Below are 19,236 nucleotides of genomic sequence, written 5' to 3' on the forward strand. Positions count from 1 at the left end.
GGCTGCTTAATGTTTGATAAATGTAGGCTATATGTTGTAAATTGATTGGTAATACCTCGTAACCCTACTCTGGCAACAGATATGGCTTAGGAGTGTTACAGTGGCTGGCCATGGTTAGTGGATTTTGAGTTGAATTTTTCTTGATTTTTAAGTAATTTAAATGCCATAACAACTTAAGACTAAGACTCAGTCAAATGTAAATCTTCGGAAAAATCTGTTGTAACGCCCCAAATTTCTGGGAATTCTGTAAAGGTTGTAAAATTTAAAATTCTTTGTTCTGTTTGTTATGTGTAGGATTAATTATGTTGGTGGGCCTCTAGAAGGCCCAAGCTTAGGATAAAACCCGGTAGTTTTAATTAATTTTAAATCTGTAGGGGAAAGGGGTTCTGATAAATTGGGCTTTTTAGGAATTATTTGTGAAAAATGGATCACAAGGAAGCAAGTGGTAAAGTGGCATGTGACGCCACTGGGAAGGATGTTAGTGGCGTGTGGAAGCTTGGGGAGGACCTAGGTTCAAGTCACAATGACAGCAAATTAAGTGATTAATTTTTTATGTACAGGAAAGGGAAGTAATGGAACTGAAATAAAAGTCTGTCAGGAAGAGGTTAAGAAGGTAAGGGGATTGAATAAGGATAAAGATAAGGGAGGAAATCTAGGAGCTGATCAAGGAGCAAGAGGTGGCCGGCCAAGGGACTCTACAATGGGAAATTCGGCTAGGTATTGTAGAAGTGGGAATTTCGGCATTTGGGGTGTGTTGTGCCGAAATTCTGATAATCTTTTCTTCTCCTCTTTTCTTGATTTCTTTTTCTCCATCTACCTTCTCCTCTTCCTTCTCCATAGCCGAACCCTTCTATCTCTTTACTCTTCATCACATCCTTAATCTTTTTATTTTTAGCCTTATAAGCCGAACATCATAAAAAGCCGAAATCCCGAAAGCTTATTCTTTTTGTGCCGATTTCTTATAACCAAAACCACATCTCTTCCCTTCATCATTTGTGGCCGATTCACCAGCCCTTTAAAACCTCAAGTTTTGACGACAAGACCATAGCAAGACCCTCTCGTTTTACCTTTCTAAACACTAGTTGCAAAAAAGCCGGAAAACCCCACATTAAAAGGGACTTGGCCGAATACTGAAGTCGCTGAAATATCGACTTTTGTTATCATCTGAGGGCTTAAATCTACATCGAGATCGAGTGGGAAACTCATTGGAATCAGTCACTAAGGAATCGGTGGTAAGTCTTCGCCAAAACTTAGTCTTCTTACGTATTTTAGGAAAAGCCAAAATCCCTAAAAGTTAGGGAGGTTGTCGATTTGGACTTGTAACCCTAAGGGGTCATAATAACTATTTTGTTTTGGTAATAGCGTGATTTAGAGGCGGTTGATCAAGGGCTTGGACAGGTGGAATGATCAGATCTTTGGAGTTAACCATCTTTCGGTAGTAAGGTAAGAGCAATAAGGGTTTTTGGCATGTTTGGCCGAATGTGGTAAGGGACTAGAAACTCAATTGTATTTTTGATATTTGGAGTAATAGTAAGTGATTCAATTGTAGGCAGTTCGGGTGTAGATATCGACGAGGAAATCTCGAAACAGGTGTGTAACTAACACCCTTTCATAGGCTAGATCGGCAAAAGTCGAAAAGTCGAAATGCCGAAAAATCGGTATTTTGAGCACTTGCGAGTGTGCGAATGCTCGTAAGACGCATGGTAATTATTACTGGTAATCGGAAGTGATAAAACAGTGGTACGTGCGATTTCGTGCATTTTGATATTTTGGGCTTAATGGGCCAAAACTGGGTTAATGGGCCAACGGGTCCAATTCGGTAAGAACGCTCGGTAAGTGTTTCTAGCTAAACGTAATGGCTACGATATGCATGAAAACCTTAGAAACAGTTAGATTTACTAGAATACCCCTATGTATGCAAAATTACCATTATACCCCTATGTGTGCAAAATGACCTTTATACCCCTAGGGTTAATTTTGTCTGAAAAGCATGATGAATTAAATCTGTATGATGTATGCCATGAATGAATATTTGTTGCATGGGGACATGGGTTATATTATGGAGGAAGCGTCCTGGTGGCTATGCCACAAATTATCTGTTCTGGTGGCCCTGCCACGTATATCTGTTCTGGTAGAACTGCCACAAAATATCTGTATCTGGTGACTCTGTCACATTTTCTGTATCTGGCAGCCATGCTGCATATTTCTGTGGCCTATAACGGTTGGGTGGGTCGAATAGTCTCCCCACATGGTTAAATGATGGTACGGGGGTGTATGTGGTTGGATATGGTTGGGTTTCTGTATAAGCATGATATATCCATTCTGGTCTGTTCTGGGCCTACGGGCTTTATTCTGATATCTGTTCTGGGATGAGGCCAACTTATTGTGTCTCTGTGGTTTGAATTGATTTAGGCTATGGTTGGGTTGGATTACACACTGAGTTTCCCAAAACTCACCCCTTATTTTCATCCTCCCAGGTAATCCTCAACCATAGTGGGCTTGGAGCTGCGAGGGATTCGGACTGGCCACATATTTCTACAAACCTGGTTTCTTTCTGGTGAATGGGACGTCCTTTTAATTTCATTTATGGTTTTGGGTTTTAAGTGTAATAAGGCCTTTTAATTATTATTTATGGTTTTGTTTTACTTTTATTATTTTATTTTATTATGATGAAAAAAACTATGATAACTAAGGAAAATGGATTAGCTTTAGGACGCGTTTTAAAAAACTTCAAGGGATTTCAAAATAACACGATTACAAGTAAGACTTCCGCTAAGCAAACGTTTTCAAACTTAATCATTTTCTTAATATAGACATAACCAGACGATTTTCTCAAAATTATACGAGTCGTTAAGGTGTGGCAATGGTGGTGTGCATGTCTAGGATTGGATCCGAAGTGAGCTTGGTACTTAAGCAATCCGACGGACTCACCTCCTCTTCTTCCTGGTTTCCTACCTGGTGCACAGCTTCTATTCACTTTAACCTGCTTTAGAAAGTATCTTTTACAACCCCAACTAAGTTTTTCAAACTAAGTAATACGGAATGTTTTGAACGCATCAATGTGGTGCACCAGATCCGGTCATATTGTCTAGGCCGGGTTTGGGGTGTTACATTTAGTGGTATCAGAGCCTAGGTTACATCAACTCGGCTATGGAATGGGTTTACAAAAATGAAGATTTTCAAAAAAAAAATCGGTTTTTAAAACTGGACTTCAGAAGGTGGCATTCTGAATCTCCAGCCCAAGCCTGTAAGTATTCTGAATTTTTTTGAATATAATCTGAAATATCTGTCTGTATTGAAATACTCTAGATAGGATGCTACTGAAACCCTAGAAAAGTTTGCTAAAAGACTGAAACTGTAGCTAGACGTCGGTTCTACGAAAACCACCTCTGAATTACTGTTTGAATCATAAAACATCTGTAATAATCACTGGAATTCTAAAATTAATGCATAAAATTCATAATCAGATTATAAGATATGAGTACGCGAGCAGCTCGAGGTAGAGGCCGTGGACGAGGCCGAGGAAGAGCCCGAGCGGGATCTTCATCTCCGGGACATATGCCAGCGGCAGAAGCACCGGTACCATCAGCAACGAAGTAGAATCACATGATCATGGTGCTGAGGATGACGCCCTGTCGCAGGCTATGCTTGGAGTTCTGGAAAGGGTTGCTGGGGCAAGTTCGGGTAACGAAATTCGACGATCGATTTCTGAACGACTCCGGGCTAACGGAGCGGAGATCTTTAGGGGTGTGTCTGGTGTAGCCCCGAATGTGGCAGAATATTGGTTGGAGGCCACGAAACGAATTATGGATGACTTGGACTGTTCTGTGGAGCAGAAGCTGAAGGGGGCCATATTGTTGCTGTGAGATGAGGCTTATCAGTGGTGGCTCACCGTGAGGGATGGAACCCCAGCTGATAGGGTTATTGGGATCTGTTTAAGACAGCCTTTAAAGGAAAGTACATCGGGGCAAGTTATGTGGACGCCCGTAGGAAAGAATTCCTGAATCTGGTCCAAGAAGGCAAAACTGTCGCTGAGTACGAGGCTGCATTTCTGAGGCTGAGTAGGTATGCTGTGGGAATAGTTGCTACGGAGTATGAGCATAGCGTTCGCTTTAAGGATGGACTCAGAGATGACCTTAAGGTGCTGATTGCTCCGCAGAGGGAGCGTGACTTCGCGGTTCTCGTGGAAAAAGCTAAGATCGCTGAGGAGGTAAAGCGTACTGAGAGGCAGAACCGTGAGAAAGATCGGAACCGTTTCTGGAGGGATTCTGGACCTTCGGGTGGAGCAAACAAGAATGCCAAAAGGGCGAGAGTGGAGGAGCCAGTTCGAGCCGTTCCGATGAATGTGGTTAGACTGCCAATCTGTGGGGATTGTGGTAAGGTACACCTAGGTGAGTGTAGGAAACGTTCTGGTGCTTGTTTTCGATGCGGATCTTTGGAGCATAGAGTTAAGGACTGTCCACAGAGGGTTGTTCAACCCATGAGATGTGGATCACAACCACCGAGAGGACGTGGACAAGGTAGGGGCAGAAATGGGAATGGAAATGGTTGAGGTCGAGGGGCACCTGGCAGGGGAGCCGAAAATGCTGAGGCTCGGCAGCCAGCGTTGGTGTATGCAGCTCGTCGTCGAGAGGAGGGCGACGCACCTGATGTCATAACTGGTACATTTTTAGTTTCTAATACGCCGTATATTGCCTTGGTGGATATTGGATCTACTCATTCTTATGTTGCGTGTGCCATATCTGGGTCTTTGGGAGTGCATTCTGAGGAGCTAGTGAGTGGGGTATCTGTGCTAAGTCCTTTGGGTCACTCGGTTAGGGTAGACAAGCTGTATGAGGATGTACCCTTAGAAACTCAAGGTAGGATCTTTCCTGGCGATCTAATGGAGTTGCCGTTTGGGAATTTGACATCATTCTAGGAATGGATTGGCTTGTTAAGCATAAGGCGACTCTGGACTGTGCTGCTAAGCGAATGGTGCTAAGGACCACGGAAGGGGATGAAGTTATGGTGATAGTTGAGCGAAGGGGCTATTTGTCTAATGTGATATCGGCATTGAGGGCTGAAAAGTGGATTCGAAAAGATTGTGAGGCCTATTTGGAATTTGTAAGTCAAACAGATGTAGAGGGGCTGACAGTGGATAAGGTTAGAACTGTAAAAGAGTTCCAAGATGTCTTTCCGGAGGAGCTACCGGGATTGCCTCCAAACCGATAAGTTGAATTTGGAATCGACCTGTTGCCTGGGACAGCACCAGTGTCCGTTGCACCATATAGGATGGCACCAAAGGAGTTAGTGGAGTTAAAGGCGCAAATTCAGGAATTGTTGGATAGGGGCTTTATTAGGCCAAGTGTGTCTCCATGGGGAGCACTGGTGCTATTCGTGAAGAAGAAGGATGGGACGATGCGCATGTGCATTGACTATCGCCAGTTGAACAAACTGACGATTAAGAATAAGTACCCTCTGTCGATGATTGACGATCTGTTTGATCAGCTTAAAGGAGCTACTGTATTTTCCAAGATCGATCTTCGATCTGGATATCATCAGTTAAGGGTCAAGGAGGCAGATATTCATAAGACAGCATTCAGGACTCGTTATGGTCATTATGAGTTTCTGGTTTTGCCATTTGGACTAACAAACGCTCCTGCAGCGTTTATGGATCTGATGAATCGTGTGTTCCAACCATTTATAGATCGGTTTGTGGTCGTCTTTATTGATGATATTCTGGTATATTCTGAGACTGAAGCAAAACATGATGAGCATCTCTGCACTGTGTTACAAGTGTTAAGGGATAAGGAACTTTATGCAAAGTTCAGCAAGTGTGAGTTCTAGTTGAGGGAGGTAACCTTTTTGGGGCATGTGGTCTCTGCAGAGGGGATTAGAGTGGATCCTCGAAAGATTGAAGCAATTTTGGAATGGAAGCCACCTAGGTCAGTTTCAGAAATTCGAAGTTTCGTAGGATTGGTAGGTTACTACAGAAGGTTTGTGGAAGGTTTTTCGATGATGGCAGCACCTCTCACAAAACTCATAAGGAAAGGAGTACCGTTTGTATGGACGGAGAAGCAGCAAGAAGCTTTTGAGAGGTTGAAGAAAGTTCTGACTGAAGCACCTGTGTTAATTCAACCAGAGTCTGGGAAAGATTTTACTGTGTACAGTGATGCATCACACGTAGGTTTGGGTTGTGTGTTGATGCAAGAGGGTAAGGTAGTTGCTTATGCGTCTCGACAACTTAAGCCTCACGAAGGGAACTATCCTACTCATGATTTGGAGTTAGCAGCAGTGATCTTTGCACTTAAAATTTGGAGACACTACTTGTATGGGGAAAGGTGTATTATATACACAGATCATAAGAGTCTCAAGTATTTGCTGACTCAGAAGGAACTGAACCTTAGGCAAAGGACATGGATCGAGTTGCTTAAGGATTATGATTGTTCAATTGAATATCACCCAGGCAAGGCTAATGTGGTGGCCGATGCTCTAAGTCGTAGAGCTGTATCTGATCTGAGAGCAATGTTTGCTCGTCTAAGTCTGTTTGACGATGGAAGTCTGTTGGCTGAATTGCAAGTAAGGCCAACCTGGGTGGATCAGATTAAAGAGAAGCAGTTGAAGGATGAGTCTTTGGTCCCTCGTTTTCAACAAGTTAAGGAAGGGGGAACTTCTGAGTTTGGGATAAATGATGGTGGGGTTCTGTGTTTTCGAGGAAGAATTTGTGTTCCGAAAGACTCTGACTTGAGACAGTCAATTTTGAAGGAAGCTCATGGGGGACTTTGTGCCATGCATCCTGGAGGGAATAAGTTGTACCATGACTTGCGAGAACTGTCTTGGTGGCCTGGACTTAAGCGAGAGGTAACTGAATTTGTGGGGAAATGTCTGACATGCCAGCAAGTGAAAGCTGAGCATCAGTTACCTTCTGGAATATTGCAGCCAGTAAAAATACCACTTTGGAAATGGGAAAGGGTAACCATGGACTTTGTGAGTGGACTACCCTTGTCACCATCGAAGAAAGACTCGATATGGGTGATTGTAGATAGGTTGACCAAGTCGGCTCATTTTATACCTGTTCGCACAGACTTTTCTCTTCAGAAGTTAGCCAAGTTGTATGTGGCGGAGATTGTGCGACTCCATGGAGTTCCGATTTCGATTATCTCTGATCGGGATCCTAGATTCACATCTCGATTTTGGCAAAAGTTGCATGAGGCGTGGGGAACACGATTGAATTTTAGTACGGCTTTCCATCCCCAAACTGGTGGTCAGTCGGAAAGAGTTATTCAGATTCTGGAAGACATGTTGAGGGGATGTGTTATTGATTTCCGAGGTAGTTGGGAGAACTACTTGCCTCTGGCAGAGTTTGCATACAACAATAGTTATCAGTCGAGTATTCGAATGGCACCTTATGAAGCACTGTATGGGCGAAGGTGTCGAACACCTAGTTGTTGGACTGAACTGGGGGAGCGACAAGTTCTTAGACCTGAGTTGGTGGCAGATACTCAGGATAAGGTCAGGTTAATTAGAGATCGGTTAAAGGAAGCGTCTGATAGGCAAAAGTCGTATGCAGATCTGAAGCGTAAGGAGATTGAATACTCAGTGGGCGATATGGTCTTCTTGAAGGTTTCACCTTGGAAGAAGATACTAAGGTTTGGCAAGAAGGGCAAGTTGAGTCCGCGGTTGATTGGGCCTTATCGGGTTTTGAAGCGAGTAGGCCCAGTGGCTTATCAGTTGGAATTGCCTCCAGAGTTAGACAGTATTCACGATGTTTTTCACGTCTCCATGTTAAGGCATTATCGTTCTGACCCTACTCACGTCGTGCCGGTTGCAGAAATTGAGGTGCGAACTGATTTGACCTTTGAGGAGGAGGCTGTACAAATATTGGATCGAGACGTTAAGGTTCTGAGGAGGAAATCTGTACCATTAGTGAAAGTGCTTTGGCATAACCATGGCAGAGAAGAAGCTACTTGGGAGCCAGAGGAGACAATGCAACAACAATACCCTCATCTGTTCGGATCAGGAAAATTTCGAGGACAAAATTTTTTTAAAAAGGGTAGAGTTGTAACGCCCCAAATTTCTTGGAATTCTGTAAAGGTTGTAAAATTTAAAATTCTGTGTTCTGTTTGTTATGTGTAGGATTAATTATGTTGGTGGGCCTCTAGAAGGCCCAAGCTTAGGATAAAACCCGGTAGTTTTAATTAATTTTAAATCTGTAGGGGAAAGGGGTTCTGATAAATTGGGCTTTTTAGGAATTATTTGTGAAAAATGGATCACAAGGAAGCAAGTGGTAAAGTGGCATGTGACGCCACTGGGAAGGATGTTAGTGCTGTGTGGAACTTTGGGGAGGACCCAGGTTCAAGTCACAATGACAGCAAATTAAGTGATTAATTTTTTATGTACAAGAAAGGGAAGTAATGGAACTGAAATAAAAGTCTGTCAGGAAGAGGTTAAGAAGGTAAGGGGATTGAATAAGGATAAAGATAAGGGAGGAAATCTAGGAGCTGATCAAGGAGCAAGAGGTGGCCGGCCAAGGGACTCTAGCATGGGAAATTCGGCTAGGTATTGTAGTAGTGGGAATTTCGGCATTTGGGGTGTGTTGTGTCGAAATTCTGATCATCTTTTCTTCTTCTCTTTTCTTTATTTCTTTTTCTCCATCTACCTTCTCCTCTTCCTTCTCCATAGCCGAACCCTTCTATCTCTTTACTCTTCATCACATCCTTAATCTTTTTATTTTTAGCCTTATAAGCCGAACATCATAAAAAGCCGAAATCCCGAAAGCTTATTCTTTTTGTGCCGATTTCTTATAACCAAAACCACATCTCTTCCCTTCATCATTTGTGGCCGATTCACCAGCCCTCTAAAACCTCAAGTTTTGACGACAAGACCATAGCAAGACCCTCTCATTTTACCTTTCTAAACACAAGTTGCAAAAAAGCCGGAAAACCCCACATTAAAAGGGACTTGGCCAAATACTGAAGTCACTAAAATATCGACTTTTGTTATCATATGAGGGCTTAGATCTACATCGGGATCGAGTGGGAAACTCATTGGAATCAGTCACTAAGGAATCGGTGGTAAGTCTTCGCCAAAACTTAGTCTTCTTACGTATTTTAGGAAAAGCCGAAATCCCTAAAAGTTAGGGAGGTTGTCGATTAGGACTTGTAACCCTGAGGGGTCATAATAACTATTTTGTTTTGGTAATAGCGTGATTTAGAGGCGGTTGATCAAGGGCTTGGACAGGTGGAACGATCGGATCTTTGGAGTTAACCATCTTTCGGCAGTAAGGTAAGAGCAATAAGGGTTTTTGGCATGTTTGGCCGAATGTGGTAAGGGACTAGATACTCAATTGTATTTTTTATATTTGGAGTAATAGTAAGTGATTCAATTGTAGGCAGTTCGGGTGTAGATCTCGACGAGGAAATCCCAAAAATAGGTGTGTAATTGACACCCTTTCATAGGCTAGATCGGCAAAAGCCGTAAAGCCGAAATGTCAAAAAATCGATATTCTAGGCACTTGCGAGTGTGCGAATGCTCGTATGACGTATGGGTAATTATTACTGGTAATCAGAAGTGATAAAAATGTGGTACGTGCGATTTCGTTCGTTTTGATATTTTGGGCTTAATGGGCCAAAACTGGGTTAATGGGCCAACGGGTCCAATTCGGTAAGAACGCTCGGTAAGTGTTTCTGGCTAAACGTAATGGCTACGATATGCATGAAAACCTTAGAAATAGTTAGATTTACTAGAATACCCCTATGTATACAAAATTACCATTATACCCCTATGTATGCAAAATGACCTTTATACCCCTAGGGTTAATTTTGTCTGAAAAGCATGATGAATTAAATCTGTATGATGTATGCCATGAATGAGTATTTGTTGCATGGGGACATGGGTTATATTATGGAGGAAGCGTCCTGGTGGCTATGCCACAAATTATATATTCTGGTGGCCCTGCCACGTATATCTGTTTTGGTGGAACTGCCACAAAATATCTGTATCTGGTGACTCTGTCACATTTTCTGTATCTGGCAGCCATGCTGCATATTTCTCTGGCGTGTAGCGGTTGGGTGGGTCGAGTAGTCTCCCCACATGGTGAAAGGATGGTATGGGGGTGTATGTGGTTGGATATGGTTGGGTTTCTGTATAAGCATGATATATCCATTCTGGTCTGTTCTGGGCCTACGGGCTTTATTCTGATATCTGTTCTGGGCTGAGGCCAACTTATTCTGTCTCTGTGGTTTAAACTGATTTAGGCTATGGTTGGGTTGGATTACACGCTGAGTTTCCCAAAACTCACCCCTTATTTTCATCCTCGCAGGTAATCCTCAACTATAGTGGGCTTGGAGCTGCAAGGGATTCGGACTGGCCACATGTTTCTACAAACCTGGTTTCTTTCTGGTGAATGGGACGTCCTTTTAATTTCATTTATGGTTTTGGGTTTTAAGTGTAATAAGGGCTTTTAATTATTTTTTTATGGTTTTGTTTTACTTTTATTATTTTATTTTATTATGATGAAAAAAACTATGATAACTAAGGAAAATGGATTAGCTTTAAGACGCATTTTAAAAAACATCAAGGGATTTCAAAATAACACGATTACAAGTAAGAATTCCGCTAAGCAAACGTTTTCAAACTTAATCATTTTCTTAAGATAGACATAACCAGACGGTTTTCTCAAAATTATACGAGTCGTTAAGGTGTGGCAATGGTGGTGTGCATGTCTAGGATTGGATCCGAAGGGAGCTTGGTACTTAAGCAGTCCGATGGACTCACCTCCTCTTCTTCCTGGTTTCCTACCTGGTGCACAGCTTCTATTCACTTTAACCTGCTTTAGAAAGTATCTTTTACAACCCCAACTAAGTTTTCCAAACTAAGTAATACGGAACGTTTTGAACGCATCAATGTGGCGCCCGGATCCGGTCATATCGTCTAGGCCGGGTTTGGGGTGTTACATCTGTAATTTCATCAACATTGCAAGGACCTTGTGTAATTAAACCAAAAAGTGGTTTACGTGGACAGCCATGTGTAGTTGCAATTGGGTTGACTTGGTCTTCAATTTGGATGGTTTTTGTAATCAAACAAACCTATCAGACCTGTCCAAAATAAATCAATAAATTAAAGGACAAAAGAATAAAGTAAGTAATTAATTAAAACCCAAATTATTAATGAAATATTTTAAAATGATTTATTAAATATAATTTTATATTTTGTTATTTAATTTAATCATGCATGGCCCATTTTATATCTTAAAAATATAATATGTTCAAATAAATATAAAATAAGTCATTTTATGCATGAAAACTATATAATAAAGCATAAAACCACATTTTAATAATTCTTATGTCTTAATTTCATATTTTCACATATTTCATTAATTTATTAAACAATTACTTAGTTTTAACAACGAATTTAAGTAAAAAGGTGATAAATTACATAGGAAAAATCCTATATATTTTTCAATTACACACCCCCAAACTTAAATCATTGCTTGTCCCAAGTAATGTTTATGCACAGCAAAAGGTCTTGCTAAGGCAAAATTGCTAACTGTGTAAGCAGCATCAATCTTTATCCCATAATCATGCATTAATAACTTCATGTTCATAGATATCCTTTATTAACAAGTAATTCATATGCAAACAATTTTAGAATTTTATACTAAGTGTCAAAATATGCCAACATGAATCATAGTTTGTATGTATGTCACAGCCACAAATAACATTCTTCATTCAACATAATTTCTTATCAATCAAGAAAACAATCATAAGGCTTATTTATGATCTTTATATGTTGAACTTAGTACTTCCTCTCCACTAATATAGGTGTCATAATCATGAAGTCAATAGGTTTTTTATAAGGTTGTAATGGGGATCGGTTAAAGGTAGGGATTTAAAGAGATGAGACATTTCAGATTCAAAATCTTAACCTTTAACTTTGTCTTGGATTTCTCGAAATACAGCATTTTTCTTTAAGTGAACCTTTGGAACAGCCCCAAACTTATTTTGAACTCATGCCCATACATTTTTCTTTTTGGAGACTGAGCAAACTTTTCTTTTCTCTTTCTTCGTCTCTTTCTCTTTTTTTAAGCATGAGCACATACATCTTTTTGAAAATTTCATCAAATGTTGATTACAAAGACAACTTTAGTTAAGATGGGTGCACAAAATTTGGATGACTTAAAAAGATGGTAATGTGGCTTATAATGTAGATTCATTGCAATAAACAGGTATTTAAGCTCAAAATTATAGTTTCAAGGGTCTAATATCATAAGGTTGGCTTAGAAAGGCTCAAACGATCCAAAGAAATAGTGCCTATATCATATTAGATTTTTATGTCTCCTAGGATTTCACCTCAAGAAAGTTACTAAGTCAATTCTAAAGATATAAACCTTCATGCATGTCTAATCTCAAGAGAAACTAAGTTTTCATGACAAACATTACTAAGACTAAGATCATACAAGCATTCCATTCTTCATGATAACATACGTTCACTTAGATAGAATCATCATACATACTTGCATACAAACTATCTCATTAACAAAAAAATGTCTCTAAACATTCATTTATTAAAACATACTTATGAAAGAAATGATTGAAACATACTTGAAAATTTTAAAAATTTGAGCAATTTATTTGCCTTACCCCCTCTAAAAAGAAGCTATGCCCTCATTACAAGAACAAAGAAATGAAAACACCAGGTAGGGTTGTAAAGAAAGAGAGGTGAGTCATTAAGACTGCTTAAATACCAAGTCTTTCCTAATAACCCAATCCTAAGCATGTTCATTCCAATTACCACATCACTTAGTCTTTTTCTTTCTAAAGAAGTGTTAAGTTTATTCATGGTTGTTATGTTTTTATTCTATAGAAATTAAATCCAAATTACAAAAGAAATAAATTCCTAAAGACGTAAAAAAAATTAAATAAATAACAAGACAAGAATCCCCCTTTTTATTTTTCCGACTCATTCCCCTTGTCTTCTTCAGCTCTATCTCCGACTGCATAGTCAGTATCCTCCATCCATGTCTCAAGGATAGCATCTGGGAATTCAGGAACAAAAGTATTAAAGATATTCTTAAAAGTATTTCGGGTTGAGTCATCTCTAATTTTTGCATATTTCTAATAAGTTTGTTATTGATTGTGCATGAACTTGCACATATCCATTATAATTGATAAATCTGATTTCTTTGAAGTACTTTCAGAAGTTAGCATTGGAGTTGTAGATTCAGGTTCAACACTTAGCTTGACTGTTTTTTCTTCTAGCTCAACCTTTGGTTCAGGGTTTGTAGATCCTTCAACTGGTTGAGGACTATTCAGTATCTTATTAGATTCTTCTTCAGTGTCTATAATTGAATTAGCTTCAATTCTAGTTTCATTTGTTGACTCCTCGGTATCTGGCTCAGTTGGCTCTTCTTATTTTCCTTGATTCAGCTCATGCACCTTCTCTACTAACCTTTCAAGATCATGGTTTGTAATGCACCCTTGAACATATTAACCCTTCAGATTTGCTTGTGTTTTAACATGGGCCCTGAAGTAAAGTGAAGTGATTAATGATGGGAAATAAGCATTCCCTGTCTTCTTTTTAGCACAGTCATGAATCTTATTTATAGGTGAAGAGAGGATAGTAGTTTGATAAAAATAGAAAGGTTTAGTCTCTTTAAGCTTCTTCAATGAGTGGTCGGCCATGATTAGTGGATTTTGAGTTGAATTTTGCTTGATTCTTAAGTAATTTAAATGCCATAACAACTTAGGATTGAGACTCGGTCAAATGTAAATCTTCGGAAAAATCTCTAATTTCTTCAACATTGCAAGGACCTTGTGTAATTAAACCAAAAAGTGATTTATGTAGACAGCCATGTGTAGCCGAAATTAGGTTGACTTGGTCTTCATTTTAGACATTTTTTTGTAATCCAATAAAGCTATCAGACCTGTCCAAAATAAATCAATAAATTAAAGGACCAAAGAATAAAGTAAATAATTAATTAAAACCCAAATTATTAATGAAATATTTTAAAATGATTTATTAAATATAATTTTATATTTTATTATTTAATTTAATCATGTATTGCCCATTTTATGTCTTAAAAATATAATATGTTCAAATAAATATAAAATAAACCATTTTATGCATAAAAACTATATAATAAAGCATAAAATCACATTTTCATAATTCCTATGTCCTAATTTCATATTTTCACATATTTCATTAATTTATTAAACAATTACTTAGTCTTAACAATGAATTTAAGTAAAAAAAAGTGATAAATTGCATAGGAAAAATCCTATATATTTTTTAGTTTACAATATACAATTATACAATTATATTCAAATGAATATAAGTGGTAAAAATACAAAAACTTGACACAATTTTCATCCATATACGATAATAGTTTGGCAGATTGGATTGACTCGTATACTCCCCTAATTTTGAATAATCTGACCATCTTATATCCACTTCTCTGTAACACCCAAATTTTTAATGACCTAAAAAATTTAGAATAATTAAGCAACAAATTGAAAGAGACCACAAGTTGGTGGCCTCTATTGAAGGAAACAAGAGAGTTCGAAATCGAATTGCACATGGTTGAGAACAAAACCTAGTTCGGTTAGAATGAAACTAGTCAGTTCCTTAGTGGGAGACATAATAATTAGCTATAGATGGTTGTCAAAAGATTGGTGATGTGCAGGAAGGGTTATAAATAGCTGAGAAATGGCTTCCCGGGGATGATTTGCTTCACAAATCTATTTCATGTTCTTCTATTCTTCATCTTCTTCTGTAGCTTGAAGAAGGAAAAGCTGTGGAAGGTTTTGCTTGCAGAAAGTTCATGAGGATGGAGATAGAAGAGTAAGCAAACTAGCAATTTGCTGCTAGTAGAATGAAAGCTCTAGGGTGTGAGAAATCTAAGCTAATAAATTGATAGAGCTTCAGGTGAGTTCCTAAAACTCCATGGACTTTATGATTTATGTTGTTTGAGTATGCCATAGTTGTATAAACATGAAGTATGATGATTTGTGCATACATTGCATGGCTGTGAGAAAACCTGAAAGGGATAGATGAAGTTAGGAAATGTAACACCTAGTAGACGGGCTTGGAAGTTTTGACAATGCGAAGAGAAGGTTCACCAATGGTTAGGCGAACTATTAGTTCACCGAGATTTAAGCGAATTGGTATTCACCAAGTGTAGTGCAACATATGTTTTTGCTAAACAAATATCAGCAAGAGGGTTTGGTAGTAGCAGGGTACACCAAAAGTTATGGTAAGGGGGTTCACCAATTTCTTTGTGAGATAGGTTCACTAATGTGTTAGCGAGCTGAGGGTTTGCCAGTCTTTTTGGTGAGCTAGGGTTCTCTAGTCTATTTGGCGACCGAGGTTTTCCAGGTTAGTTACGAAGAGTGTTCGCAAGTTAAAGTGTGAATAGGGTTGGCCGGTCAATGATAAGTTAGACTCAAACTAGGAAAAATTAATTTAGTGTATTTATGAATACTTTACGTTTAGGTAACATCTTTCCTAAATCAAGTAGAGTATCCAAAGATATCAAGGACTCTTATGTCTATAAATACTTCATTGAATATTCTACCATCAGAGTATCTGTTCTCAAGTTTAGTTCGTAGCAATCAATGTAAGCCTTTGTCTTGTTAGATGTGATTGTCCACGCTCCCATTGCATGAATTTTGTATGTTTTGTTTTGTCTATGTAATATGTGTGTGTTGTTGCAAACCAGTCGAACCGTCTACTGACCGCCTCTGAACGTACAAACATCCTGAGTAAAAACTCTGCTCAAAATATATATAAAAAAGTGACATCTGCAAGTATACGTGTCAGGTTCTAATATAGTTGCAACGGAGTGAATGAGTACTCCAAGGATCGTACCTGAGGGAGGGGAGCACTAAATTTATTCTAACCTAAGCATAAATAGATCTAATTAGTACTTTGACTGAATTATATTAAGATGAAAAAAAGAAAGAAAGGTTTTTAGGATTCTTACTAATAACAAAAATAAAAAGAAAAGAAATAAACAAATATTGAGAAATGAAATGGTAAAATTTATCAAATCTGAGCTTAGGCAATTAGCTTGCTTTGGTAATCATAATCAACTGCCGCTTCAGGTTTTCTATTCAATCAACTAGTTAATATCCCAGCAGCATCTTCCGATCTTCCACTAGAATAACAAGTCGGTAATAAATACTTATCCTCGACCTCATAGTCGAGACCGGTTTAGGATTAAGGTGTTCACAGGTAGGCCATAACAAATTTGGGTTAATTCCCACCTTAATGACTTCCTAGGATTGTCAGGCCTAGGGTTTAAGGTCTTCATTTCCTAAAACCCTGATCTGCTAAGAGAACCTTACAAAATAGTTAACTAATTATGCTCCACTCACTAATCACCCGTAAGAGGATTAGTTCATCATGGATCTCATAAAAAATATTAACTTGATAGATTGAGTACACATGAATAATAATTCAAGAGTATAAAGTTTAGAAGAAACCTGATTTATATTTAATGTAATGCAAAATCCTTACAGAGTTTGATCAAATGCACAAATCTGATTACTTCCACCTAAGCAAATAACAAAGATTGAAATAAACCTAAAGCCTAATAAGAGAAAAAGACTAAATACTAAATCTAAGAAGAAAATTATACAATATGGAAGTTGTCCATAACATGTGATAATTGAGCCTATTAATATACTTTATAGTGGTCATCATCCTTTGTAACACCCCGAACCCGAGACCGACACCGGAGTCGGACACGAGATGTTAACAAACTTTGAAAAATTTTTCCAGACACTGCCCAGTCTGAGTACTAGTCGCTTCAAAAATCATATCTTGAGTTTCACAACTCAAAAATCAGTTTTGTGATTTTTCCCTGAAACTAGACTCATGTCCCCACCTATGTATTTTTTTCTAGAATTTTTGGTCGGGCCAATTAGTACAGTTTATTAGTCAAAGTCTCCCATGTTACAGGGGTCGACTACACTGACCTTTTCCCATTACGACTGGGATATCTCTCTGCACAGAGCTTCAATACTGATGCCGTTTGTTTCTATGGAAACTAGACTCAGAGAGGAATCCATACATATATGGTATGACCCCTAATTATCTCTGGTCAATTTATAGTGAATTTCCAAAGGCGGAACAGTGAATCCAGAAACTGTTCTGGCCCTGTTACACAAGAACCCGAATATCTCTTTCTGTACTGTTCCTATAATTGTTTCGTTACTTCCATATGAAAGTAGATTCATCAAGGTTCGATTACATAATTTATTCACTATTTAATTCCACTCCTACGAATTCTTGTGATTTTTCCAATCCACACCACTGCTGCTATCAGCTTCTGTTTTCAAAGTGAACCTTACCTAATTTGGGGTTTCATGGACCAACTAGGGCCTTGTCATACATAAGCCCACATATGATCATACTTAGCCATTCTAGTGGCTGATCATTTGCTCAACACTTCCATTCCAACATAGTTACATCATGAAACCATCTATACATTCATAAATACGAATGGTCTAATGCCATACTCCACTTCTACAAGCCATTTTCGCATGGCTGTACACTTATACATTTCATAAAGTACTCGAAAGACAACAATGGGTAGTCCTATACATGCCATATCAAAATTCAACCAAAATAGTACCCAAAAGAGCCTTTGATAGTGTGGGCGACTTCGACTTCAAGATCCCGAGTCCGATAGCTGGAGAACCAAAAATCTATAAAACAGAGGAGCAATGTAACGAGTAAGCAATTTATGCTTAGTAAGTTTGAGCAAGGAATTCCAGCATGCACAAAGAATAGCACACATTTAGCTAAACGGAATATTTCATAATACGCAATTTACCGATATCAAACTTGCTTCACAACATTAATAACCCTTATGTACATACACAATAAACTAACTTGGCCGAAGGCCGGTAGCTCGTTTATCAACTGAGCGAACATTTATTGTAAGGGCTCGATTAAATTCAACACATACGTAACATATCCCCATATTGGGATGTTTTTCGAGTATTCGCTGGAATTTTACAGCAAGCTCATTCATTACCAAATCACGTACCTTCGGGATTTAACCGGATATAGCTCCTCGTTCAAATGCCTTCGGGACATAGCCCGGTTTTAGTAACTCACACAATGCCTTCGGGACATAACCTGGATTTAACAACTCGCACGAATGCCTTCGGGACTTAACCCGGATTTAATAACTCGCACGTATGCCTTCGGGACTTAACCCGGATTTAATAACTCGCACGAATGCCTTCGGGACTTAACCCGGATTTAATAACTCGCACGAATGCCTTCGGGACTTAACCCGGATTTAGTATCTCGCACAAAGGCCTTCGGATCTTAATCCGGATATATTCACTTAGCACAAAGCCTTCGGGACTTAGCCCGGACAGCATTCAATTAATCATGCACATCTAACAATAATTCATAGCACATTCATATTTCATTTTCGTTTACGAAACTCAAACACAAGGCACATATTGTCCTTGCACATTCGGCTCAATAGCCACACATAGAGCATGATTTAATCACATCGAAATTTAAGATCTCTTACTCAAGAACTTACCTCGGGTGTTGTCGAACGATTCCGCTAGCTATTCAACCACTTTTTCCTTCCCTTTATCGGTTTTATTTCCCCTTTGCTCTTGAGCTTAATCAAACAAATAAATTGATTTCATCATTTTAGGCATCAAAAGATGAACACAAGGCACTTAGCCCATATTTATACATTAGACATTAAAGTCTCATACATGCAAAAATCATGCATCAACACAACATATTAGCTAATTTCTTTCCCCTTGGCCGAATATGCATGTCCATTTTTGGGGTCGATTTCAACACTTAATACACACATATACACACTAGTAAAGCATCCTCCCCCTTTTCATCGATTTAACACATGCATTGCTCATCAACATGCAAAGTTACATTCGGCCTTAGCACACATCTTGCTAGCCGATTCTTCTCCCTTTAGCAACCAATGCACATATGTGCTCACACAAAAATGCTAAAAAGGAGGTTCAAGAATCATCAAGCCATCATCACATGCATCATTAACAAGCTTCATATTTTGCATGCAATGGCATTAACACAACCTCCACCTAGGCCGAATCTTAACTTATCCTCATGCCTCATCACCACAACATCAAACACCAACCAAGAATGATGCATCCATGGTCAAGTGCCATTTCCATCACATAGCAAGATTTAGACCATGGGCTAGGTAGAACTCAAGCTAACAACTAAAACATGCAT

The sequence above is a fragment of the Gossypium hirsutum genome, chromosome A12, assembly GCF_007990345.1.
Source record: "Gossypium hirsutum isolate 1008001.06 chromosome A12, Gossypium_hirsutum_v2.1, whole genome shotgun sequence".
In the NCBI taxonomy this organism is placed as follows: domain Eukaryota; kingdom Viridiplantae; phylum Streptophyta; class Magnoliopsida; order Malvales; family Malvaceae; genus Gossypium; species Gossypium hirsutum.